Source organism: Pongo pygmaeus, chromosome 9 (genome assembly GCF_028885625.2).
Source record: "Pongo pygmaeus isolate AG05252 chromosome 9, NHGRI_mPonPyg2-v2.0_pri, whole genome shotgun sequence".
Lineage (NCBI taxonomy): Eukaryota > Metazoa > Chordata > Mammalia > Primates > Hominidae > Pongo > Pongo pygmaeus.
The window spans coordinates 22341650-22369617 of NC_072382.2; the positions used below are offsets into that span (position 1 = coordinate 22341650).

At 49.9% G+C, this 27968-nt stretch overlaps 1 protein-coding gene across 5 annotated transcripts in view; it reads right to left on the bottom strand.

The window, feature by feature from the left end:
- The window catches only part of TSPAN18 (tetraspanin 18), a 203877-nt gene that overhangs the window by 65462 nt on the left and 110447 nt on the right, over positions 1 to 27968 (bottom strand). For all 5 annotated transcript variants that reach the window (XM_063670959.1, XM_063670957.1, XM_054438614.2 and 2 more), the window contains one exon: positions 6205 to 6345. The gene's annotated coding sequence lies outside the window, so the exon portion shown is untranslated. The remainder of the gene's footprint in view (positions 1 to 6204; positions 6346 to 27968) is intronic.

Sequence of the window (27968 nt, forward strand, 5' to 3'; positions counted from 1 at the left end):
GCAGAGGCAGCAGGCTTGAGGGGAGGGGTAGAGAGCATTTCTGGAGATCAGTCAGATTGGTGGGATCCAAAATCTACAAGCTCAGGTGCCCTGTTCCCGGAACAGCTCTCCCAAGAGGTGATCAGACTTTGATGAGGTGATCCTGAGATGCCAGGGAATGGTTGGGAGACTGAACACTGAAGCTCATAGCTTGGAGTTGCAACCAAAGATCACAGCTGTGCCCTGGCTAGCATAGAAATAGCTGCTGCCCACCTGGCCTCATTAGATCCTGAGACTGGCAAAGAAGCCTGTCTGCAGGGCCCCTGTGTGGGCTCAAATCCAGCAGCCTTTCCCAAATGTTTCGGATCACATAAGGCCACCAAGACTCCTATGTGATCCTAGGTGGCAAGAAATCCACTCCCCAACATAATTGGGATTGAAAGTCTTTCAAATGCATGGAGGGAGCTGAAGGCAGATTAAATCAGATTTAGAGAAGTAAAGGCAGATGGCACACCTTGTACCTGCTGCAAGTCCATTTAGCACCAATGATGTGCCAGGCCCCATGCCAGTCCTGCTGGAACCTAATGCCAATTGTGTTCACTTGGACTTGGGCCTCTGCCGGAGTGTGGCAGTAGAGGGCACAGCTGGGAGTGCAGACTGTCAGGAGGTGAGCAGGAACAATCGATTGTGCTGCCGGGGTCACAGAAGTTGGAGCTGGACTGAGCCCTGAGGCACTGTGACAGAAGAGGGGCCCCCGGCAGGTGGCCATCCACATTGTTTGTGAGCCTGGCACCCCAAGCCTGGCCTGAATGTGGTTCGGCTCAGGCCACTCCCATTCCCAGGACTCTGAGACCGCATAGAGTGCTGGAGACCCCTGTGACTCAGAGCAAACAGTGCCAGGGAAGCCAGGCTGCCTAAGGGACCCAACTGCTCCTGCTCCTGTTCCTGCTCCACTGAGACCCCTTGGCACCAGCCTCAGGACTTTTAGCCTGGATGACAACTGGCTGCAACAGCCACCAGGCTACTGTCCCCTCCTGACTGCATACCTGTCCCCTGTCCTTAAGGAGAGAAAAAAAAAAAGAAGAAAAGTTCTAGTCTTGAACAGCCCCACATTCAAAGAGAATGTTGCTAGGAAAAGGGACTGATGGGGTTGGCAGGTGGAGGGAAGAGGAATTTGCTTTTTAATTTAAATCCTTCCAGATCATTTGAATTTTTAAGAAGCCTATATTGCTTGTGTAATAATAACTTTTCAAAGTAATTTTTTTGTCTTACAAATGCAAAGTAGTCTGGAAAAACCCGTGTGGGAGCAAGAAGATGCAACAAATAGCTTAAGGGTGTTCATTAAATACACCATCATCATCCTTTCTTGAGCATTTACCATGTGCCCAGAGCTCTGCTACATGTTTTAACACTCATTATTTAATTTAAAGCTCATCACAGCCCTATGATGCCATTAGTGCTACCATTTTCTAGATGAGAGTCGAGAATTTGAGAAAGACTCAATAACATGCCCAAGGTCACCCAGCCTCAGAGCTGGCGTTTGCAAGCTCTGTCCTTAAATCAGGGTACACACCAGGCTGCCTCCCTGAAATCAAACTGAGAAACCTGATCAGCTCAAAAGCCATTTGTTTTGAGTCCATTCCACTACTTGAAAATCCCTTATATTCCACGGGAGCCAAAATCAAATTGTCACAGAAAAACAAGCCAAGAGATTGGTATCTCCAACCACCCCGGCTGAGGCTGGGACAACACCGATTCTAGTAAATCCACTGTGATCCTTCCACCCATCCATCCATTCACCAACCCCTGGGTGATGCCCCACATGGCAGGCTCTGCTGGCTGCCAGAGACCGGAGAGGGTGAGATACCCACCAGGAGACCTCAAGGCAAACACAGGGGCAGACTGGACCCCCAGCACCTTCCATGTACAGGCTTGGCGTCCTCCAGAAATAATCAAAATCCTTTGCAGTTCATGATCCAAACAGGCATCAAAGGGGGGTGAAAATGAAACAGGACCTTGCCATTGGCGCCCAGGGCAAGCCCATCTTCCCCCTGAAACACTTAGTTTTCCTGATGCTGAACTGGGACTTGGCAATCCACCCCATAAGGTCCATGTGCAACACTGGACCAGTCCATTTTAGTGGATTTTCTGGCATTTCACCCAGGCCTTAGGCCCAAGATGGCAAGGGAGGGTTGAACAAAGCTTCGGGTGCCATGGGAGGCCGGGGTGGGATTTTCCCCCAAGGCCTCAGCCTGAAGACCTGAGCTGCTGAGAGCAGGGACCCTGAGCATCCTATCCAATAGGACCCCACGTGCCTCTCAGAGGCCCAGGCACACAGCAAGTGCTCAATGAAGTGTTGGTGAATGAACGAATAAATGTGATTCTGGGTAAGGCAGCCCTAACCCCAACACTATTTGCAGATGGGAGGGGTGTGACGCCCCACCCCATCACCAAGTTTTTTTTGTTTTTGTTTTTTTGTTTTGAGACGGAGTCTCACTCAGTCACCCAGGCTGGAGTGCAGTGGTGCGGTCTTGGCTCACTGCAACCTCCGCCTTCCAGATTCAAGCAATTCTCCCACCTCAGCCTCCCAAGTAGCTGGGACTGCAGGCGAATGCCACCACACCCGGCTAATTTTTGTATTTTTAGTAGAGATGGGGTTTCACTATGTTGGCCAGGCTGCTCTTGAACTCCTGACCTTGAGATCTGCCCGCCTCAGCCTCCCACAATGCTGGGATTACAGGCATGAGCCACCGTGCCCGGCCCCCATCACCAAGTTTTTTGGGAAATGGACCAACAGGCACCTATACACTGAAGACTCCCACAGAGTTATATTAATATAATTGAAATATAAATAATAACACCACCAATAGCATCAGTACTACGCTGAATGCTGATCCCTGGCAGGTGCTCTGTTAAGCACTGTCATTCCAGTATTTCCTTTCATCTTCACACAGTCTTATGAGAAGTGTACTATTATTATCCCTAACTTACATATAAGAATACTGAGGCTGTAATGCTAGCAGAGCTCAGATCCGAACCCAGGTCTGACATGGAATACAATGTTTCAAGCTGGAAGGAGCTTGACAAACTATAGGCCAGGAGGCTAAGGACATCAGTAGTGCAGCAGGGACCCAAGTCTCCCAACTTCCAGCCCAGGGTCTGCCACTAGGGCAGCTGCTTGTAATGCTCTAAGTGAAAATGAGCCCTAAGCTCTGTAAAGTATCTCAGGAATGAGAGGATTAAGAACTCTTGGTCTTTGTGCAGCACCATCTCTTTGAAAGGGCCCTCCAAAACTCCCTTTCCCAGGGAAGAAGAGGACAAAAGGAAAAGGGAGGCGCTACTAAACTCACCACCCAAGCTGTAGTTGAAAGCAGCCTTGAAGACAAGATGGCCCCAGGCCCAGCATGGCCAAGCCTGGAGGCCTGCGGGAAAGAAGGCTAACCGAGTTCATCTGGCTTCCTGCCTGGCACAGTCTTTCAAGCCTCAGGGTCCCACTGCCAGGCCTTTGCTCTCACTGTGTCTTCCTCCCGAATGTCCTTTCTAAAGTCGGAACCTGGCCCATATCTAGGCACAGCTAACAGGCCTTGCATCCCCTGATTTTACACCACCACTGTGCAGCAGTAACATCTCCTTCTGGCCTCTGATCCCCCAAGCCTTCCTTTATATTTCAGCTCTGGACCCTCCCATTCTTTACCTTGGATGTCTTGACTTTGATCGTCTCCCTTAAAAATCTGGCCTCTGAGGTGCCTGTTGAGTGCATCTGAATGAATGAAGAATGCCTGGGAAGTGGAGCTTGTATGATTCGTTTTATTAACAGGTGCAAACTCCAGGAGCAGCTCTGCATACAGATCTCTAACAGCTGCTCTTCCTCCTCCCCAGGGCCATGACGCGTGGCACCTTACACCCTAAGTCCTAAAGGCTGAGAACCAAGTCATTCTGCTATTTCTGCTGCATCAGGCACAGGCCCGGGCTTTACAAAATGGTGTGGAAAGTAACTGACTGACATATCTACCAAGCCAGCCCAGTTATGGTTTAGCACTGTCTGAGACATCAGGCGAGGGGTTGGGGGCAAGACTCCCAGGGGAGGGTCCTGCCCTCAGGAGATCTCCCAGAGGAGAGGGCAGGGAACCCTGAGGACAGGGACCTTTGGGCTTTGCTCACCCTCAATCCCCAGCATCTAAAACAGCTCCTGGCACATGGTAGGCACTCAACAGCCATTGGCTGAATAAATGAATTAACACTCATTGACCCAGAGGTGCTGAGCTCACCATATAAGGCAGGGTGGTGCTGAGTGCTGAGCTGGCTGCATGGTGAGTCAGAGCTTTGGAGCCCACAGGCGAGACACAGAGCGAGAGAGACTGGGGGAGGGCCAGGAGGTTTGTGGTTGACCAAAACCAAGCAAGGGGCAGCTGCCTGGGAGGCAGCATCACAAGCTGTGGTTTTCAGTACTTTTTCTGCAGAGGAATATTTGTTCAAATGAAATCACACATCGCATCCTAAATGTAGGACGGAGCTGCCGCGGTGGAGGGCAGCAGGGCTGCCAGGCTGGCCTGGCCACGTGTACCCTCATGCCCCCAGAGACGGAGCTTCCACTCAACCAGTGCCCATCCCCCTCTGCTCCCCTGTCCCTCTAAGGGGCTTCAGAAAAGCAAGGCTGCGGTGGGTCTTCTGGGAAGGGGCCCATTTAGGGCAAATAAACCCTAAAGAGGCTCAGGAAACTCCCCCCAGACATGAAGGAGTGGAGGTAGGGGAAGAAGGAACAGGCCTTCCCGGCGAGTGGAGGTCTACTCAAGGCAGCCAGGCGCTGGGGTGGCTGAAATAGTGGGGCGGCCATCAGACAGTGCAGGGACTCTTTATGAGAAAGACCTTCTGGAACAATCTTTTTGGAACGTGAAGTACCACTTGCAGATCCATCAGAGGCATGGGGGCTGTGTGTGTGTGTGTGTGTGTGTGTGTGTGTGTAAGTTCGGCTTTCAGATACTAGATTCACTAAAAATGAGGCACTTAGAGGGAGGACAACCCTGGTACCATAAATCACAGGAAGGATCCCAACTGGGACACATGCGACCACCTGAGTGCTTCATCGCCCCCGACTCCCACCATGACACCAGTAAGGAGAATCTGCTGCTTTGTCTGCCCAGCATTCCTTTCTCCTTTTTCTAAAAATAATGCCTGGATTGTCCCTTGCAAGTCCATCCCCTCTCATGCATTCAGGCTGACTTCCCCAGCCCACGACACCTACCGACCTCACCACACCACCCCCAACTACCGACCCCCAGCCCAGCACCGACCGCCCCCACCCCAGCACCGACCACTCCCCACAGCACCGACCACCCCCTCAGCACCACCCGCACTGACCGCCCCCCGACCAATTGACCCAGTCTAGCCAATCAGCATATCTTATCCTCCAGGTTTCAGTGATTGGGCAGAGGTGTCCTGTGACCCAAGACCATCCAATAAGCCTTGACTTTGGGATTTTTGTTGGACCACCTGGGAAAAAGAAGCTCTCCTTCCATTGGATTTGAAATGAGCAAGATGTCAGTCTGGAGCTGCAGGTGCCTGCCCTGCGGCCACATGGAGAGTGGCTGCCGAGGACTGAAGCTCACAAGGAGGGAGGTAGAGGACACAGATGTGGTGAGACACGGTCCTAACAGCATCATTTGAGCCCTGGATTCAGCCCTGCCTGCCTTGAAACCAATAAATAGGCCCCAACTCGCCAATATATTAGAAACCAATTTAAAAAAGCTAATAAATGGCCTGTCTTGCTTAATCCAGTTTGAGTGTTGGCTCCCAAATGATGCAGCATCTGACCTCAGTTCAGCCTTTGCCCTCTCACCACCCACTGCAGCCAGCCTTTACTTCTGACCCACCACTGGTTCTTGCTTACCTGGGCAACAGCTCCACCCTTCCCCAGTTGAGCTTGAGGGGCATGGGCCAGCAACCTGGTGGGCTAGCCTGCACCTCAGCCTTCTCAGCTGTCTGGCCCCTCCGAGGGTTATCTTTTTGGCTAATCTAGTGAGACCTCAGCAACCTTGGCTCAGATCCACTCACACTATCTGCACCCCTTACTATCCTGCCCAAGGACATTTGGTGTGATGGCAGAGACAGACACCAATGCATGAAAGAGAATGACAGGTGCCCTGCTGATGGTTACCCTTAGCAACAACAACAGCAACAACAAAAGTAGCAGAAATCCCCTTGCTGAACAAGCCTAACCTCTCTTACCTGGAGAGCCAGCGTTGAGACGTCTGCAAAAGGATTATGCTTGCGTCTCCAGAAATCAAATTCAAGGGGTTCCAGTTGCTTTGATGGTAGTGTTAGAAGCTCAGCTCACCTGAAGCTTGAGGCTGTCCAGGAGATGCTCACCTGTAAGAGGGAAGCAGAAGCATCCGTGATTACCTGCCTGAGCTGAGGTCTCTTCTTTCTGTTTGAAAGGCTCTCCTGGCCCGGCAGGAGGCGAAGTGATGAAACCAAGACTGCAGGAGCCTGCAGGTGAGCATCAGGATTGGGGACTCAACATCTAGATCCGACTGAAGTAGCCTGGAAATAACTCTAAGACACAAAGGTATGCATGTGCCTGTGTTTGCATGTGCTGAGTAAAAATACATAAGCGTCATAACCCCTGCATCTAGCACAGTGCCCCTTGTAGAAGGGAGAGGAGGTTCAGCAAATGTTTCATGATTTGCTTTGATGTAAAACATAATTTGTATGTCTGAGTGCAAGGCAACTCCATGAGTCCAAGCAGATTGGAGACAAGTTTCTTCCTCGTGTGAAAATGCATTCCTGGGATGCTCCATGCTGCCAGACCAATGGCCTCTTTTTACCAATAAGGAGACTGATACTCAGAGAGGGGCCCTGACTTGCTCAAAGTCACACAGCAAGTTGGTGGCAGAGCAAGGCCTAAACTCTGGGTCTCTCCTGACTCATGCTGAGGCCTCTCTCCAGGGCCATACCCTCTTCTGTAGCTGTCAGACTGGAGCAGCCCCAGGAGCATAGCTGGAGCCTGTTGCATGCTGTGGTGGCAGACGGGGGAGGATGCTCACCACCTCTACCCAGTCTTGGGCCTCAGCAGACAAATGCTTCTTGGTTCTGCTCAAGCCCAGACAAAGAACAGGAGGTTACCCACAGTGACCAAGAGCACGGGCTTTGGAGGCAGGTGGACCTTGGCCACAAGCTGGTGCAAACTCTTTCCAGAAGAGGCAAGTCAGGTGTCCTCTCAGAGCTTCAGACTCTTCATTTGTAAAATGGGAATAATAATAGCATCTTTTCCTGAGGATTGCCGGGAATTAAAATGACGTTCGTAAGTCTGTGAAGCCCACAGAGGAGCATTTGGCATCTAGAAATTGCTCAATAAATGTTAAGGAGGTGACACAGAGGATAGTGCATGTGCATGTCAGGGGACCTGGAACACCAGACTTGGGGTTGCCTTGTGTTCCTGGCAAGCCTTTAAACAAACAGCATCTCTAAATTCTGCCAGACATTCGTCCCCTCTGCACCCACCTTCTCCCCCTTCTCTGCGTCTCAGAGACCTGCGTGGGCCCCCAGACCAGCAAGCCTGCCCCTCTTTCTAGGCTGGGAACCTCCCATCTGCCTAAGGATCTCCTTACCCCCGCCCCCGTCACCAAGCACAGCCCACATTTCACCAGCCAGCAAAATGCAAATGTCATTAGCGCTCTGCAAGCTGGTGAGCACGAATGTCACACCAGACGGTGTGAACTGGGGAGCGGGAGGAGGGTGCATTCCCCAGGAGGGGTGGCATTCCCAGCATTTTCCAAAAGGGCATGATAAAGAAATAAATGAACGGCTGCAGGAAAGAGGTGACAACAGAGATTGTTTCAATAGCAGCATGCACAGCCATGCCATCCTTGTGGGCTCACCAGGGTCGCCCATGGTTCCTGCTTCAGCCAACCCTGTCCCAGTCCCCACTCTCGGCCTCTCCTCCCCAGCATCTCCCACTCCTCTCTGTACCCCACCATCACACACTTGATAAAGAAGCTCATCTGGGGACCCCCTTGGCCTCCATCTATCTCCCCCAACTTCCATGCTCCCTCAAACTGTCTGAGAGAACAAGATCACCCAGCTAACTAACAGATCCATGGAATGGGGAGTCTTCACTCTGAGAAGGAGGTGACAGCTGTGGACCCACAGGCAGGAGTCCTGGGTTCCAGTCCCAACACCACACTAACTTGCTGTGAACACTCAGGCACACCCTCACCTGCGTGGGGCCTCAGTTTCTCCACCTGTGAAAGGGGATCACGGACCCTCCGTCAGTCTCTGCCATCTCTCAGGCCAGCTTTGAAGCCTGTGCTTCTAATAACTCACAGGGAGAGGAGCTTTTCCTCCTCTAATTCCCCTGATAACACCCACGAGCATGTGAAGGCTTCCTGGAGGAGGGGGCAGACAGGGGTGTGTGGAGATGGTAGCAGGGTGCTGTGGACAATGGGCCCAGGGTGAGGACAGGCGTGGAGATACCCAGATGTGGGAGTGGGGGGCAGGCATTTGAGACCACAGGCCAAGGCTGCCTGTGGGAGCTGAGTAGAAATGAGATAGAAAGGTCCCATGGTCAGTGCTTTATGTGTGTCCACCCATTTCATTCTAACAGTGCTATCATCCCCATTCTATTGATGAGAAACTGAAGACTGGAGAAGCTAGGTAACTTTCAGACACACGGCTGTGAAATAGACGGGATTTGAACCCCTATTTGCTTTACGAGCGGAAGCTCTTGATCACTGTCGGATGCTGCCACCTAGACTGTTTAAAATAGAGTGTGAACTGGAGACATTCAGGAGGGCGTGTGTCACCCATGTGTACACATGACTGTTGGCAGCATGTGGGGCTGGGCATGAATCTTGTGTGTGGGGGGGGAGGGATTCAGTGTGTGAATATGTATCGTTGTAAATGCATGTGTGTGTCATCCTCAGATAAAGCTCCTTTCCCAAGTCCAGGCCCAGAAGTGCCAGTTGGGGAGGATACGGCTGAGTGGTGGATGGGGCTGGGAGTGGACAGTCACAAGGCCCTGGTCATCCCACAGCAGCTCAGGGAGCCCAGCTCTGAGGGCTGTGAGCCAGGCCTGGCCCACGTCAACTGTCTTCTGATCCCACGCTCCTTGAGGCCAGATCCCTCTCATGGAGGCCTGGCCTGGCATTTTCCCTGGCTCTGTCTCCTTCACTCTCTAGCTACCTGCTCCAGCCAGGGGAATACATCTGTAGATCAAGTCTGGTGTAAACACAAGGCTGCTGCCAGCAGGTAGGGAAGCCAGTGAGTATCGGCATCCACGGGGGAGGTGGGGAGAGCACAGCTGTGGCACAGCCCGACTTGCATTCCACCCCTGGCTCCACTGCTAGACACTGGCTGTGTGGTTGAGGCAGGCAACCCACCTCTCTGAGCCTTGGTGAAACCTCACAGAGCAGCTGAGATGCCTGTTGTAGGTCAAGTTCATGCAAACTGTAAAGTGCAGTGACCACCAACAGAGTGGTAGTTCTAATCCCAGTGATCAAGATAACCCAGGAAACAGCAGAGAGTTCCCCAGGGAGACTTGACTGAGAATTCAGCGGATTCCTTTACCTAAGTCCCTCTTTCCCCACCTCTGGGCCTCAGTTTCCTCATCTACAAAATCCTCAGGCTCAAAAACAGAGTGTTGTGCAGCCCCTGGATAGCTCGTTTTCTTCACCATTATCCACGATGAACATCATAGCTGGAATTAATTTGCCAGAAACCAGAAGGCCATTCACACAGCAGTAAACCAAGTAAATGGCACCCAGGACAGGTAAGTTTTATGGAAGAAGAGAGGAAAACAGTTTTGTTTGAGTCACTGATCAAGAAGAAATGTGACAATTCTAGGAAGACAGAGGGAAGTGTGTAGGGAGGGAGGGAGGGAGGAAGAGCTGTTGAAAGTAGGTAGAACTTGGACAAGTATTTCCCGAAATTTGCACGGGGCTGGTCTTGAATTCAACAGAGAAGACAGGGAGTTCTGTTTCCTGGAGACCACGAGGAACATGAACATTCACTCATTTGGAAAGCATTAATTGAACACTTGCTATATATCTGGGATTCCAGGGGCACCAAGGATGAGAGAGGCACAGATTACACCTTCAAAGGTGCTGTTCACTGTTATGGGCAACAGAAGACAATGCCTATGGCTCAGTAGTTCCAAGTGGCTAAGGAGGGGTTCATCATATCATTATGAATTCAGAGGAGTGAGAGGCCCCAGGGAAGGCTTCCTGGAGGAAGGGGAAGATTGGAATGTATGAAGATGAGGAAGGCACTATAGGCAGAGAGACCAGGGCAAACAAAGGCACAGGGTACCCACATGTGGGCGGGTATTCAAGACCATGAGCCAAGCCCGCCTGTTGGGGCAGAGTGGGAAGTGAGACAGAAACGGAAGGCAAGAGGTGGATGGTTAAGGTCCTTGAATGCCAGACCAAGGATGATGAAATTTATCCACAGGCAATGGGGAGCCACTGAAGATCATAGGGCAGAAATGTGCTTCCAGGAGATTAAAAGCAGCAAGAAGGCTGGGCATGGTGGCTAATGCCTGTAATCCCAGTACTTTAGGAGGCTGAGACGGGTAGATCATGAGGTCAGGAGATCAAGACCATCCTGGCTAACATGGTGAAACCCCGTCTCTACTAAAAATACAAAAAATTAGCCAGGCGTGGTGGTACGCACCTGGTAGTCCCAGCTACTCGGGAGGCTGAGGCAGAAGAATCACTTGAACCCGGGAGACGGAGGTTGCAGTGAGCCGAGATCGCACCACTGCACTCCAGCCTGGGTGACAGAATGAGACTCTGTCTCGACAACAACAACAAAAAATTTAAAAAATAAATAAAAGCAGCAAGAAGCCCAGGCAATGGAAACAGAAAATGAGAAGATGGAAGGAGGATGGGCAGGGCCTGGTGGGGGGTGGGGTGGATGTGGATAAGGGGATGTCGGGGGAAGGTGGGTGGGTGGTGTGGGGGGATACTGAGTCTGACAGGCTGAGGGTAGGAAGACGATGTGGGAGGGAAAATGTTGGCTGATTTAGATACTGTGAGGGTTAATTTGAGGTGTCAGCTTGACTCATACAGACTTGTTGTGTTTGCATCCCAGCTCTGCCACTGTCACCAACTGTGTGGCCTCAGGCAAGTCATTTAACCTCTCTGGGCCTCAGTTCCCTCCCCTATAAAGCGGGGGGGGGGGGGGGGGGGGGGAAGCCATTTCAGGAATGTGAGATTCAACCACCTTATATATCAGAACCACTTTGAATACAGTAAGTGATTGTTGAATGCTTGCTTTTTAAAATTTATTACTTTTATTAACTAGTGATACCTTTCCCCTATTACAAATAAAGACACTGAAGCTCAAGGTCAAATAACAGGCTAGAGTTGGCTGTGCTGGGCCTCAAATCACCGGAGAAGCAAGTTATGAGCAAATAAACCTGAGATGACTCAGAAAAGAGTCTTGATTTTAAAATATTGTTAAAGAAAAAGGGTATTTTATGACTTTTACACAGTGTGCTTATTAAACCCAAGCTATAAATGTGAACTAATAAGTAAAATGAGTTAAGTTAATGAAAAAAAAAAACCTTCAGGATGAATCCATATTATCTAATGGCAGTCCATAAACATAAACATAAAATTTTAAAATACAACAATGAATTGCAATGCCCAGCAGTTCAAGGAACCTGCAATTTCTCTGTCTGAAAAATAAAAGCTATTGATTTTAGCTGGGTTCTCATTGCTCATGAGTGAGTCTTTGGGAAGTCATAAAGGAAGGAATTATTTCCAATTGTTTACTCACTAAGGATCATATGTATTGAATTTAAATTGTCTCCGATTCCTAATTAGTACAAACCAAATTAGAATCTGAGTACAGCAGCACTGGAAAGGCCCTTGGAGACCTCCAAGCTCAGTTTTTCTTTGTTTTATAGACCAGGAAGCAGAGAGACAGAGAAGGGGAGTGACTTGCTCAAGATCACACAGCAAGGGTAGGATCCAGGTGAGAAACAGGGCTCCTACACACAGGTCAGCATCCTGCTTTGGTCCCCACAGTGTCCAGGATCAGGTTATTAAATCCAGTCCTAATGGGTGTGCTGTGCTGGTACTGGGGCCTCAGCCCAAGTGGTTCCTACAATAAGTAAGAACTTTCTCCCAACTGCTGGGGAAAGGAATCTGCCCAAGAAAGGACCCTCAAAGCTGAACACAGTCTAAGAGGGTGCAGGAGGGGACTGGTGGCAAAGTTTGCAGTGAGTTCTAAGAGATGACAGCACATTGCCACGTATGGAGCACTTGAGCCCTGTGCCAACCCAGCTTGGCCTGGCAGCCCTGCCAGACAGGAGACACCTGGGCCTCATGTTCTGTTCTGAGAGGGGCTGCAGGGTGGCACAGCCCCAGTCCTAGTTCAGTTCCTCCCGGTGTTCCACGTGAGGCTGGGGAACAAAGTGCTCATTGTATGGTGGGGGAGGGAGAGGTCTCTAACTCAGCCAGGCTCTGTCAAACACACCCACATCACACACACACAAACACACCCCCCCACCCCCTGCCCCAATGAGCAGAGACCAAGGAGCTCTGCATGTGGCACAGGCGTGTGTGTATGTGTATAAATGTTCAGCCTCAGGCTGTACACGATTATCAAGCAGATGTTTAATTACTACCTGAGTGTAATTAATCAACACGATTAATACACAACCCATACCACATAATTACTTTGCAATTACACCAAAACGAAATATTTTATTGCCGAGGGTTTGCTAATTACCCGGCCTTGCCAAAGGACAGGTATAATGGGCAGCAATTTTTCTTCCTTCCCTTCCTTCCTTTCCTCCCTCCCCTGCCCTCTCATTAATCTTCTGGGCTGATGTCCCCACCACACAGAACCGGGAGCCCCAGAGGGCTGCGTCCTCCTCCCTAAGGTGCTGCTTCTGCACTCCGGTCAGTTTCCAAGTGAAGCCCTGGTCCTCTCCTCTCAGTGCTTCCGCTTGGAAATGCATGTCCACTCCAGAAATAAAGACAGCCTCCTGCAGGCCTGTGGATGGAGAGGTGCGTGGAGCGGGGGTTACCAGCAGAAGCTCTGCAGGCAGCTGCCTGGAGTGGAATCCTGGCTTTACCAGTTATTGGCTGGGTAATCTCTGTCAAGGTAACTGTGCCTCAGTTTCCCCAAGTGTAAGATGGAGATGATGGCAGTTATCACCTGAGGGGATTCTTGTGAGTATTTAATACAGCAAAAGCCATAAAGCACAGTGCCTGACACAGATGAAGGCCTATATAGCAATTACTGTTATTATTGCCCCAGAAACGGCCCCTCCAGGAATGCTTCCAATCATTCACTCTCCCAGACTTATGGGCCTTCAAATTCCACTCTCTCTCCCCTCCCAAAACAACTCAGTCCCATCTACCTGGAAATATCTCCATAATGAGGCCCCTCCCTTCTGCCCACCCACTCCATGGACTCTACGTCCCTAACCCGAGCTTTCATCCCCTCTCACCCAGTCCCCAGCTATAACCTCCACAGTCTCTCTGCTGCACCCCCATTCCATCCTCCACCAGGCGGGAAGACAGATCTTCAGGAATGAAGCTTGGACCATGTCCCTCTCCTGCTCAAAAACCTTCTATAGCTCACCATTGCCTCTTCACCAAGGTCTAACTTCCCCACCTGCTGTTTTAGGCCCTGGAAGACTACCAATGCCCAAGTCCCTCCTTCATTTCTTAGGGCATTAGTATAGCACGAACACTTGAGCTTTTGATGAAGCAGTGAGCAATTGATCACATGAATGGACGTTTTGGTAGATATTAGATGCATCTGTGCCTTCCAAGTTGGAATGGCCCGGAGCATTTTTATAAGCTTGCATATTTCCCAAGAGTCTCCTGGGAGGTGAGGTTTATCTGTCACAGTTCATTTGCAGACCATCTTGGTTCCTTTCCCCTTCCCCTGACAAACATCTTCCCTGCATTTAGGAACAATTGATCCTTTAGGGCATAGTAACCCCCATGTCTGGCTGAGCAAAGAGACTATATAAGGACCCTCAGACGCAGGGCCAGTGCATGGTCCACTTGAGAGGCAAGAATCAGGGACAGGACAATAGACTCCAGGACAGGTGGCACACACTGGAGAGAGAGCCAAGGGGGGCACACACATGTGCATGTATGCATGGTATGTACATGCTTGCACAAAGAAGGCCCCTGAGGCCACTCCTGACTGTGAATTAACTCTTTCAGAAGCCAACATATCAAGTAGCAACATGAGTCATTCATTCAGTCACTCAATAAACATAAGAGGCTGAGTTCTGGAGTCAGAGTGCTGGTGTTGGAGTCCTGTCTCTGCTTCTGACCAGCTGTGTGACTTGGGGAAAATGCCTTAACTTCTCTGGGCCTCAATTCTTATTTGTAAAATGGGGATAATCAGAGTTCCTACTGATAGTGTTGTTACTACATGTAACATTGCATGTGTAACATCGCCATTGCCTCTTCACCAAGGCCTCTCTAATCAGGGCCTGGCACAAGAGAAGGGCCAAAGTTAGCTATTTTGTTGTTATTATAAATAAGAAGAATAAGCCCTGGGAACACAGAAACTTGGTGCCTAGAGCTGAACATGGCATACTCGACCAATGGGTGGTGAAATCCCTGCAGAGACATTACAACAGAAGGCAGTAAGTGATATTCATCATTCATTCATTCAGCAAACACTCATTAAGTGCCCACTGTATAACTTACTAGGTCAGGCATTGGGGGAGGGCACAGAAATTCTGGCACTGTCTCTGCAGTGAGGCTGAGTTAGCGATGTGTTCCCAAATAGCTGAAGAAGACAGAGGCTGGGGAAAGTTCTGAACCACTGACTGTTGTATTCCCAGGGCCTGGAATGGCATGTCATACCTGGGCACTGAATGAATGGATAACAGCGCTGTTGCAGATGGAGAAAGTAGCACCTGGATGGGTGGCTTAGCTGCAATGGGTGTTGGAGATGAGGAGGAAAGGTGCTCTAAGCAGAGGACACAGCCAAGGCAACAGCGCAGGGCCTCCATTTGCACAGCAGGTGTAGAAAGCAGCAGGCTGGCTGTGCTTTGGCAGAGGTATGAGAGGAGAGAGGAGAGGGAGGTAGACAGGGACCCAGCACTGGGGGGGTGGAGGGGGGGTGACAAGAGTGCCTGGGCTAACAGGGACCCAGAGGAACTTCATGGCAGGGGCAACAGGGACCACTCTAGGTCCTGGGTTTTCTTTGTCCCCCTTGTCTGATGTTCAAACCTTGATCTTTGGAACTCTGAAGTCCACTCTCCAGAAGCTGATGGAGACATTTCCAGGGAGCATTGATCTATTTCTCTCTCCAGGGATTTATATAAAACCCCCTGTTCAGCCAGAGGCCAGACCACAAAGAAAGTACACAACCCTTAGAGGGCAACCTCTGGGTGGTCAGGGGATGCCGGGCTAGCCCTGCTAGGAAATGGGAAGTGTGACATCCAGGGAGCTGTAGGAAGGGGCAGGTGACGCCGGAAGCAGCTTCCACTCAGAGCCGGCCAGTCCCCAGAGATTCCCCGCTGGCCCGCTGCTCAGGCTGTGTGTGGTGAACATGACCAAGGAGAGGAGCTTCCCTCTTCTCTCCACGCACTCACATCCCCACTCACACGTGCAGCATGGCCAAGTCTGGGGTTGGATTAAAGCAGAAAGGACAACAGGTTAATAACGCTGACCAAGAGGGAGGAAACCCTTGTTCTAGCCACAGCCCTGGGATGGTGTTGCTGTGTGTCCTGGAGCAGATCAAGTGCCCTCTCTGGGCTTCTACATTCTCCTTTCTGTAAGGAGACAGAGGTATTCCACTATCTTCAACCCTGGAGTGGAAGGCAGAGGGCTAAGTGCCCACAGATGGGTAAAGGTGAGGTGAGGAGGAATCTGGGGAGCCTGAGCCAGGGGGGTGAAATGACCTGTACCTGGGATAAGGCCAGCTGGCACCGACTGGGACAAGCGTCAGGGTCTCCTGCACCCCACTTCCTGGGTGAGTGAGGCTGAATTTGAACCCTGGCCTCATCACTTACTATGTGATCTTAGATACGTTATGTGAACCTGAACCTCTGCCTTCTCATCTGTAAGATGGGGATATGTCTCATGTGCAGAGTTCAATGAGAAGACGCAAGGAGAAGACCCATCGCTATTATCTGGGGCAGAGTAAGGCTCAGTAAGTGGAAACTATTATTATTACAATGATCATTGCATCCACATTGAAGGGTTTTTCTGGAAAAACCCAAGCCAGGCAGCTCATGCATCCCTCTGTGCCATCCTCCGGCCAGCAGGGACCTTGGGAAGTGCCTGGCCTTCACACTTGTCCTCACTGGGATCGTGTGAGTCCCTCCCAAGCCCTGGCAGCCTCACCCTAAAGCCTCACTTTCCTGACCACACCCCAACCACACAAGGACACGGAATTGTCATCGGTTCTCTTGGCAAATGGTGGCAGGAGGGGTTCTAACCCCACCTGAAATGTGTCCTTTTTCTCTAAGCAGAATGTATCTACATATCACTCAATATGTAGGAATAACAATAGGAATAAATCAGTCACGTCGGGGACAAACACCCCTGGCGAAATTCCAGGCCTTGGTGGGCCCTGGGGAGCAGGAGCGGCTTCAGCTGTGTTTCTCATTTCTGGAGGAAGGGAGCCGAGAACAATGGCCTTCTTCTCTGTTGGTCCTGGGGACAGGGGTTATTAGGGGTCATGTAGTCCATCTCTCACCCTTAAGGGGAGGCACTTGCTTGGGCCAGGCCAGGCAGGAGAGACCCCATCCTGGGATGGTCTCCCTATTTATGGGGAAAGCAAAAAGTCAGATGCCCCCCACCCAGCTGATGCTCATGGCCTACTGTGTGCTTGGCCAATGAGCTGTGGCATCTGATGTATCCTCAAGCAAACCCTGTGGGCCCTATGTGGGAGGGGTCATTAAACTGAGACCCAGGGAGGTCACTGATTCTGTGAAGTGGCAGAAGGGGCATCGCACCAAAGTCTCCCAGGTGTCACGGCCAGTGCTTTCCTCATCATCCTAGACTGAGGGCTTTCAGGGTGTGCAGGTGCTTTGGGTGCTGGGCCCTGGTCCCCTTTCCTGGACGGGACACCCATCCCAACTGCAGCAGTGCCACGGGCTGCAACCTTCTCCAGGGAAACTGCTGTTGGCTGTGAAGCCACCTTGCTCAGAGATCCTTGGGAGGCCACACCCCCATCTGCACCCCCAGCCCTAGCCCGTAGCCACTGACAGGCTGACATGGGGCTATAAGAGTCCAGCCCCCTTGCCTCTGTTGGGGGCAATGTCTGAGAGGCCATTCATGCCCCAGAGACCAGGCTGAGGCTAGCCTGCTCTTAAACCTCACCCTTGCTTAGCTACTTCTTCTGCCTTCTCCTGCTTCCCTTGCTGGTTTGCAGAGCTCTCCTGAGAATCCTCCTTCACTAGTTCACGTGGATAACCATCCTCACTCAGGTCCTGCTTTTAGGGACCCCCACCTAAAACACAGGGAGCTCACAAAGGAGACAGACACAGTCCCTCCTGGCACGGGACTCAACACCCAACAGGAGTCAAACCTGAGACAGGAATCAACAAAGATCACTTTGACTGTCACCACTGCCCCCCTGTCCCCCACCGCCACCCATAGCCTCTAACCTAAGAGCTTACCACAAGCAGGTGCTGTACAATGCACTTTCCCTCCTGATCGCAAAACCAACAACCCAGCTAAGAGACGTGTTCTCCCATTTTAAAGATGCAGAAACGGAGGCTCAGAGAGAGAATTTGCCCAAGGTCACTTGCAACGCCTACATGGCTGCACTTGGACTTGAACTCAGTTCTGCCTGACTGCTGGGCCCCAGCACCTGCCTCCTGATCACCAAAGGGACCTGAGTACAGCTGAAGAGACAGGGCCAGGGGGGTGGGGGGAGCCCCATGGTTAGAGTCCTCCCCTGGGCAAAGCTCACTGCTGTCTTCCTTCGTCACCTTGTGCCACTCATGGGCCATGTGGCGTCAGAGAACCACAGACTCCAGGAGGCAGCTCCGAAGAAAGAGAGGGAATGGGGGTACCCCAGTGATTGCTTCCCTGGGTGCCACTGGCCCCTTCCCACATCATGAGTCTGGGGCTCTCTCTTTCTCTCAACTGAGTCCTGTTGACACTGGCTCCCTTCCCCCGCCCCCTCCTCACTCCCAATTCCTGTTATGTTGCAGACTTTGCAGCTCAGCCAGGCGAGTAACAGGCAGAGAATGGGAATTTTACCTGTTAATTTGGTTTCTGAGCCCCTGCTGCTTGCCAGGCCTGAACAGCTCTGAAGAGAAGGAAAGAAGTGGAGAGAGAGCAAACAGCAAATGCAGCATCAGTGGTCGCTAAGGGCACACTCCTTGGGGAAAGGCAGCTCAGTGGAGCCGGCAGATCCAGCCTCCCTGGCTCCAAGAGCAGGAAGGGGCCTGGTTCCCAGGGTACCAGCCATCTGCTCACTTTGCCCCATCTTTGGTGTGCAAAGGACTGAACGCCTCGAAGAGCCAAACGGATCAGGGCAGGGGCAAGGTCAGCCAGGCACAGGAGACCCCTGCCCCTCATCCTCCTTTCCCACAACCTGTCAGCCTTCCCTAACGCAGCCTCTTCAAAAGGTACTTTGAGGCTGGGTGCGGTGGCTCATCTCTGTAATCCCAGCACGTTGGGAAGCCAAGATGCGCAGATGACCTGAGGTCAGGAGTTCAAGACTAGCCTGGCCAACATGGTGAAACCCCTATCTCTACTAAAAATACAGAAAAATTAGCCAGCCACAGTGGCATGTACCTGTAGTCCGAGCTACTTGGGAGGCTGAGGCAGGAGAATTGCTAGAACCCAGGAGGCAGAGGTTGCAGTGAGCTGAGATCATGCCATTGCACTCCAGCCGGGGCAACACAGTGAAACTCCATTGGGGGAAAAAAAAAAAAAAAAAAGCAACAAAAGGTACTTTGAGCCCTCACTATCCTGGGCACTTCATTTAATCCTCAAACCCCTTCCCATCCTCCCTTCATTATGAGACAGCTATTGTTATTATCTCCATTCTGCAGGTGTAGAAGTTCAAAGTGATACTCTGTTCTCAAAAAGTTCAACCTAGAGGTACCATACAACCCAGCAACTATTCCCAGGTCTACACTTGAGGACTGAAGACAGGGACTCAAACAAATACTCGTACACAAATGTTTATAGCAGCATTATTTATAGTATCCAAAAGGCCCATCAACAGATGAATGGATAAGCAGATGAATGTGGTATATCCATGCAATGGAATAGTATTCAGCTATCAAAAGTAATGAAGTTCTGATAAGTGCTACAACGTGGATGAACCTCCCAAACATTATGCAAAGTGAATCGCACAGTTTAAGATGGCTAATCTTATGTTATGTAAAATTTGCCTCAATTTTCTTAAAGAAGAGGTGATGTAACTCACAGGAGGTCAAAGAGCTTATAAGTGAGGGAGGCTGATTCACACTTGTGGCTTTCTGAGCCCAGGGCCTGTACCCTTCGCCACTATCCTGTGCTTGTCCACCTCCAGGCCTTTGCCTCTGCTTGCTGCCCCTGCCGGGAAAGCCCTTCCTCCCCATTTCTGTTGTCAAAATCCTTCCCATCCTTCTAGAGCCTTGGTTAAAAGCCACTCCATCCCTGAATTTCCTGGAAGTTCTCTTTGGCTTGGAGCCGCACAGCCCTGGGTCTCTCCCTCTCCCACAGCAAGTGGCTCCTCTGCTTCCTGCTGAAGTTAGTGCTTTGCAAAGCTTCCCACCAGCCTGAGGGAATACTGCAGGCACAGGGCTCTTCCGAGAGTTAAATACTATGAATGCTCCCAGAGTTCTCTACTCTGTGCATGGCATACAGCAGGCACTCAATAGATGATGGTTTTTAATAGGCTGGGTTCATTCCTGAAGAGCGGGGACCTGCCACTCCCAGGCGCAAGTCCTGTGTTCAGCAGGATTCCTCAAATGGCTGCAAAGTAGAAGGTGGAGGAGAACTTCCCTGACAAAGGGGCACCTTCCTACCTGGAGAGAGCCTGTATTTCCCCTGGGCAGAAAACCTATCTTAGTTCACAGTTTATGTTATAATAAATGCAACTCCACTTCCTCTCAGCTAGGGTTGGCCCCAGAGCAGGTGCACACAGACATACATAGACACACACACACACACACACACACACACACACACACACAGTCCCTTGGAAGAGCCCAGCCCAGAGCAGGCTGTTTCTGTTAAATATTCGGGGCTCGTTAGACTCGACGTTTGTCGAGTGTTTTGATCCCTGAGGTGTCCCCATGACCAGGTTTCACAGGTCAGGGGAAATCAGAAGCTCTGGCCTCAGGGGAGGCAGGCCCCTGCCAAGCGCTGTCCCCCATCACGGCACAGGCCTGCGCCCAACACTCCGCAAGAAGGTACAGCCACGTTCATTAAACAGATATTCGTTAAACATCAGAGATGTATGTTGAGGCAGTGGGAATGGAGTGTGAGCAGGAAGATCTCTTAGCTACAAGCCGGAATGCTGGAGTCACACAAAGCTGGTCTGGTTCGGATTCTGCCACTTCCTGGCTCTGTGAAATGCTGGACAAGTCATTTTACCCCTCTGAGCCTCAATGTCCTCATCTATAAGATGGGAGTAATGAGACCCACCACTCATAGGGCTGTTGCATAGAAGAAAAGAGATGCCACCTGCAAAGTACTCGGCACAGTGCCTGGCACACAGTAAAGAAAGGTTCCATCAGCGTGGCCATTATTGTCATTTTTATTCTCCCCATCTTACAGATGCAATAACAGTGGCCCAGGAGGGGAAGCAGGAGTCTCGGAGAGTCATAAGGTCCCCAAGTTGATGCTTTGCTCCCCACTGGAAGCCCATTTTTCCCTGCTGCCTTGGGAAATGCTGTAGGTCTGGCACTGGCGATGGCTCACCCTGCCAGGTGGAAATAGCACAGGTGGCGCCTACCCACCCACTTCCGTGTCAACTGTGTGCCCTAGAGAGTGTTAAGGAGACAGCACAGAGGGCAGATAAAACACAGGTCTGGGATCTGGGATCAGGCAAGAGGCTCACCCATTTCTAGGCCAGGTAGCCTTGGATAAGTCCCAGCTTCAGGCTCCTGTCCATGCAGTTCTCTTGGTCTGGAATGTCATTCCTCTCTTTGCCCACCTGATGAACTCCTATTCATCCTTCAAGACCCAGTTCACATGTTGCCTCCTACGTGAAGGCTCCCATCTATCCCACAGCAAAGTGGCCACTATTGTGCTGTGCTCCCATTGTGTTTTCTTCATTCATCTCTGCAAGCTCCGTGAGGGCAGAGAGTGCTTCTGGTGTATTCCCTGCAGGGCCCTCATCAACAAGCTTGGTATATACACACCATGTCAAAACTCAGTGAGGTACTCATGTGCCAGGTACTGTGCTAAGCACTTTGCACGCAGTATCACCTTTCATCGATGCAACAGCTCTATGACTTGTAGGTCTCATTAAACCCATCTTACAGATGAGGACACTGAGGCTCAGAGGGGTAAATCATGAATAAGCCTCTATGATTTCACCCCGTATTGGATGTTGACTTGTATGTCTTACTCATTCGACTTTGAATGCCCAAACGCAGGACTAAATTCCACTGTGTCCCCCTGCTCTGGGTGAGTCTTCAGTAAAAGTCTATGGGACATTACCTCTCTAATAACTGTTGCCTGCCTACCTCACTGGCTTAAACTAATGATGGAATAAGACAGTCATCAGGGAAGTACTTCATAAACTAAAAGAATTACATACATCTAAAGTATTGGCATGAATTCCAAACACCACATTCCAATCCTTTCGATACACCTTTGGAGCCTCTTTTGAATCTGCAATGGTGATGATGATTCCTGCCTCAATGAGTGGTGATGAGCACCAGGCAAGGTGAGGTAGATGGACCAAGGCCTGGCACAAATGAAGTTCTCAATAAACATTCATTTTCTTTCTTCTCAAATGATTCCTGGGCACCATAAGAAAGTAAGAAAGCAAAACACAGACTGGGAAAAGTATTTGCAACACTTATCTACAACAAAAGACTTATATCTGGAATATATAAATAACTCCTACAAATCAATAAGAAATAAGAGAAAACCCAGTTTAAAATTGTGCCAAAGACTTAGGCACTTTCCAAAAGAAGCAATCCAAATAGCTGATAAGCATGTGGAAAGGTGCTCAGCATCTTACTACCAGGGAAATGCAAATTAAAAGGCACAATGAGGTATCACTACAGACCCACCAGTTGGCTAAAACTGGACAGATGATGCCAAGTGTGGATGAGGAGATAGGGCAACTAGAACTGTTCCACACTGCTAGCAGGACTGTCCTATGACATGCCCACTCTATTTGACAGCATCTATTAAAGCTAAACACAAGACACAGCATTTCAACTCCTAGTTACACGCCCAGGAGAAATGCCTGCCTAGACCCACTAAAAGACATGGACTAGATTATTAGTTGCATCCTTAATCATAAGCACCAAAGAAAAAAAAGGAAACAATCCAATGTCCATCCACATAAAAATGGATAAATTGTCATATATTCCTAAAATGGAATATTACACAGCAATAAAGAAGAACAAACTACTGCTATATGCTATATTGGATATATATGGATGGATCATACAATCATGTTGAGCTAAAGAAGGCAGAGTCAGAGGAATGCACACTGTATGATTCCATTTATATAAAGTTCAAGAACGGGCACAATTGCTTGAAGGCGATAGAAGCCAGAATGGTAGTCACCTAGCTGGGGGAAGGGTGGGGGGAAGGGGGAGGCAAAAGGGAAGTACTGATTGGGATGGGGCATAGGAGAGCCTTCTGGGCTGGAGGGATGGGAGCATTCTATACTTTAATCTGGATGATGGTAACTTGGTGCATGAAAATTCTTGAGCTGTACACTGAAGTTTTATACATTTTACTGTTTATATGTGATTCCTAAATAGAATTTTAGGATGATGGATTGAATCATGCCATTGCTAAGGCCTACCAGCTCCATCATTTTATAATTCTCAGAGCCTGGAGAATGATTCTCAGGTTCTAATGCTGGAATTCAAGGACTTCATGCTCAGTTTCTTCTTTCTCTTCCCTTTCACTGCCCCTGGCTTGCCTTGGAGGCCCTCTCTCGGTTATTATCCCTCCCTGACTTCATGGAAGTCAATCAGCCATTCTTGGCCTCATCATCCCATCTGCACAAAGTGGGTCATGCTGCCTGGACTCTACTCCAAAAGAGAAATACACGGTCATACATAGAAAATGCTCTGTGCATCACAGAGCAAAAATGTTAAATGCATTCCCAGAATTGCTAGCAGATGTATCTTTACATGGGGTCAAACACGTTCAGGCAGAATTGCAGTTACTACAGTGAGGGTGTGGCTTAAAAATCCAACTTGGTCCATGTGTGTTTCTTTGGCATGAAGGGACCTAATAGTGGCCATGAAGCAAAAGTCATGGGCAAGGGGCAGCCATGGTTGGACCTGAGGAGGCCTGGTTGCTGGCATGGTTCCTCATCCTTGAAGGAGACCGAGGCTGTGCCCACCTTGGGGCTTCTGCCAGCCTCTCAAAGGAAGGACCACTAGAGCTGGAGTCTGAGGATCTGGGTTCAAGGGCTGCTTTTGCCCTGATGTGCTGTGTGACACTGACAACCTGTTTCCCACCTCTGGGGGTCAGTTTCCCCACTGCACAATGAAAAGGTGGGCTAGATCAGATTTAGAGATCCTTCCAACCATAACTGTTTATGAGCTTACAAACAGCTCACCTCTTAAAATTTAAATCATAGCATGTCCCTTCCTTTTTAAAGCCTTATCTATGACTTCATATTAGACTTAGAAGAAAAGACTAAACTTATCATTTGGACCTGATGGTGGGGTCACTGCCAACCTCTGCTGGAACCACTGCCCTGTCTCTCACTGGGCCCCAGCCATATTGCTCTTCTCTCTACCCGTGAACAACCCAAATCTATTTCTGTCCCAGGGCCTTTGCACATACTTCCCTCTCAGATGTAACCCTCCTCTTCCTAGCTCTGCATGGTTGGCTTCACCTGCTTTAGGGCACCAGCCCAAGGATCCCCTCCGTAAAGGCCTTTCCTGACTACTGTAAGTAAGGCAGCCTGTCTTTCTTATTTTAAAAAAATATTTCCCCACCCTCATACTACTTATTACAACGTGCAGTTTTGTTTTTCTTTTTAGATGGAATTTCGTGCTTTTGCCCAGGCTGGAGTGCAGTGGTGCAATCTCAGCTCACTGCAGTCTCTGCCTCCTGGGTTCAAGTGATTTTCCCACCTCAGCCTCCCGGGTAGCTTGGATTACAGGCACCCATCACCACTCCTGGCTAATTTTGCATTTTTAATAGAGACGGGGGTTTCACCATGTTGGCCAGGCTGGTCTTGAACTCCTGACCTCAAGTGATCCACCTGCCTCAGCTTCCCAAAGTGCTGGGATTAAAGGCATGAGCCACCGCACCTGGCCACATGCAGTCATTTGATGAATTTCTGGCTACCTTGTTTTCTGTCCACCTCCTATGCTGGAGTATTAAGCTCCATGTAGGCAGCCACTGTGTCTGTCACCACCAAACCCTCCGGTACATACGCAGTAGACACTCAATAAATCTTTGCGTATCTTTAATCCTGCCAGGCAATACTCCTGGGCTCCTGCTGCCCTGGGGGGCTGATGCAAGAGTTCCCCAAAGGGATGAAAATGCTCAAGTATTGAGGTCCCAGCAGGTACTGTGATGATACCAGGTTCTTTGCATCCTTGTGTCATTTAATTCTCACTACACTCTTGGAGACAAGGAGGAAACTGAGGCTAAGAATAGTACAGTTGTACCCATGGTCATATAGCAGTAACCAGGAGCCCTGAGCTTGGAGGATGATGGCCCCATGCCACCTGCTGGCTACGGAAAACAGGGATGTGATTCAACCTCTCTAGATGGTGCTTTTCTGTCTGCAAAGTGAGGCTAAGATTTCCTGCCTGAAATGCAAGCTGTGTCATGATCAAGCAGGATAATGAACGTGGTGTGTTTTGCACACCATCAAGCAGCATGCCGCTGCGTTTCTGTTGAAACAGAAACAGGGTCTGGGGCTTGCTTTGCCCATGGGAATCTGTGCCTCACCTCTCTGGGAGGCAGCCTGGGGCTGGAATCCTGCTCCATCCCAGCTCTGAGCTGGGCACCCTCAGGCACTGATACTACTTCACTGCTTTGAACTTCAGTTTTCTCATTTCCAAAATGAGAAGAATAATTCCCTCACCTCAGGGCTATTAGGAGTATTAAGCAAGATCACCTGCCAAAACAGCTTTATTCTTTACGAAGTGCTGTGCAAATGTTGCTTCCTTTTTTGATGTCTTATGACATCTAGTTATTATATCAACTTTCCCCAATGAGGGAGAGAGGCCAGCGGAAATGGGCAAAGACCCTCAAGGCTGCCTCCCCAACTCCCTGGCTAGTGACAACAGGCCAGGCACTGTGCCATGCCCTCACCAAACAGTCTCCTTAAGTGCTCAGCAGTTAGTCATGCACGATCAGCCCCATTTCATAGATTCACAAACTGAGCCCTCAAACAACGTTGCTCAAGGTTCCCTGGCCTCAGGAGTTTTCTCTCCGTGGAGGACTTGGCCGAGGCAGCACATTGGTTTTGCGCAGATCAAAGCCCAGGTTGACTTAGGATGATGCTCACTCCTGACGTAGCCATGAATTCTGGGGAGGTCCTTGGCCATGGGCCCCATCACAATCCTGTGAGGGACTGAGGACAGCCACCCACCCTGGGTGTGGCATCTAGGAGTATTTCTGCAGAACAAGCCATGTGCTTGGGAGGACTAGGCCCCAGGAGAGCCATCCTGGGGAGCACCAGGGAATCAACAATTCACACTCACCTCTGCCTCCCTAGGCCTATAGCCACTGGCCTTCCCTGTCCTCTGGTTGCCCCCTAGTCCCTAAATGGCCCCTGAGCTTCTGCCCCACAACACTTACCTCCCTCCCCCCTTCCATGCTCAGTTCAGTGATGGTGCCTGTCTTAACTCCAGGAAGCAATTAGACAAGATTAGTGGGGCAGAGAGAAGGCAGGTGGTGGTGGTGATGGAAGAGTTGGTAGAGGAACCCCTGGGGCAGACAGGGGGAAGGTAGGAGAGACAGAGGTGGGCTAGATAAGAGGGAAAGAATGGCAGAGGGGTTTGCATCCCAAGAAGCTGTTGCAGGAGGGACAGAGGAAGACACGAGGATATACTTTCTTTCCTCGTGGGAGAGAAAGTGATGAATGCAGAGATCCAAGGAAAAGGGAAAAGAGCCCGAGGGAGAAGCTCATTAGGGAAAAACAGACGGACACAGGCTCATTTATCTGGCCTAATCCCAGAGAGTGTCTGAGAAATGGTTTCTCTTTTTGCAGGAGGCAAGGGAGACAGCCTGAGCAGACAGAGGACAGACTAGGGAGCCGGGGGGCCCAGAGTCCAAGCCCCTGACCCCTTCCACTGCATCAAGGTGAAATGAACAGAAACGTATTTGCATGTCCACCAAAATGTTCAGAGAGATGTACAGTCTGAAAACTGTAGGGTAAACAGTCGGGCTGGAAACTCAGGCAGGAGCTGATGCTGTAGGCTTGAGACAGAATTCCTTCTTTTCTGGGAAACCCCCATTTTTGCTCTTCCGGCCTTCCAACAGATTGGATAAGGCCCTCCTACATACCTAAAGTCAACTGACTGTAGATGTTAGCCACATTGACAAAAGACCTCTCTAGCAATACCTAGATGAGGATTTGAATAAATGGCTGGGTACTCTAGGTAGTCAAGTTGACACATAAAATTAAATGATCACACCACCTAAAAGGGTCTCCTTTGGCTGCTGCAATGAATGACCACAAAGTTAGTGGCTAAAAACAACACAAATGTATTATCTTCTTAATTATTCTAGAAGTCCTTTTAAATGGGTCTCACTGTGGTACACAGTGTCTGCAGAGTCACATTCCTTCTGGAGGCTCCAAGGGAGAACCCTTTTCCTTGCCTTTTCTAGATTCTAGAGATTGCCATCTTCCTTGACTCATGGGTCTTTCCTTCTTCAGAGCCAGCAGCGGCCAGTCCAGTCTTTCACAGGTGGCATCACTCCCACACTCCTCTTCTGAAATCAAACTTCCCTTTGCCGCTTGTAAGGACCCGTGTGATTTGATTGGCTGCACCTTGACATTCCAGGACAACCTCCCCACCTCAAAATCATTAGCTCAATCACATCTACAAAGTCCCTTTAGCCATGTGATATGGTTTGGCTGTGTCCCCACCCAAATCTCATCTTGAATTTTAGCTCCCATAATTCCCATGTGTCGTGGGAGGGAGCGGGTGGGAGATAACTGAATCATGGGGGCGGGTCTTTCCCGTGCTGTTCTCATTATAGTGATTAAGTCTCATGAGATCTGATTTATAAAGGGGAGTTCCTTTACACAAGATCTCTTGCCTGCTGCCATGTAAGACATGCCTTGCTTTCCCTTTGCCTTCTGTAATGATTGTGAGGCCTCCCCAGCCATGTGGAACTGTGAGTCAATTAAACCTCTTTCCTCTATAAATTACCCAGTCTCGGGCATATCTTTATTAGCAGCTTGAGAACAGACTAATACACCATATAAGAAAATGTATTTACAAGTTCCAGCGATTAGGACGTGGACATCTTTGTAAGGGATGTGGGGGCATTATTCTTGTACCCCACCACCCAAATCTCATCAATATTTGGGTGGATACAAGCATATCTCAGTGATATTCAGGTTCAGTTCCAGCTCATCCCAATAAAGCAAACATCACAATAAAGTGAGTCGCATAAATTTTGTGGTTTCCCACTGAAAGTAAAAGTTACATGTACACCATACTGTTATTAAGTGTGCAATAGCATTGTTAAAAAAAAGTACACACCTTAAAAATACTTCATTGCTAAAAAATGCTAACTATCATCTGAGACTTCAGCAAGTAGTAATCTTTTTACTGGTGGAGAGTCTTGCCTCCATGTCAATGGCTGCTGGCTGATCAGGGTGGTGGTTGCTGAAGGTCATAATGGCTGTGGCAATTTCTGAAA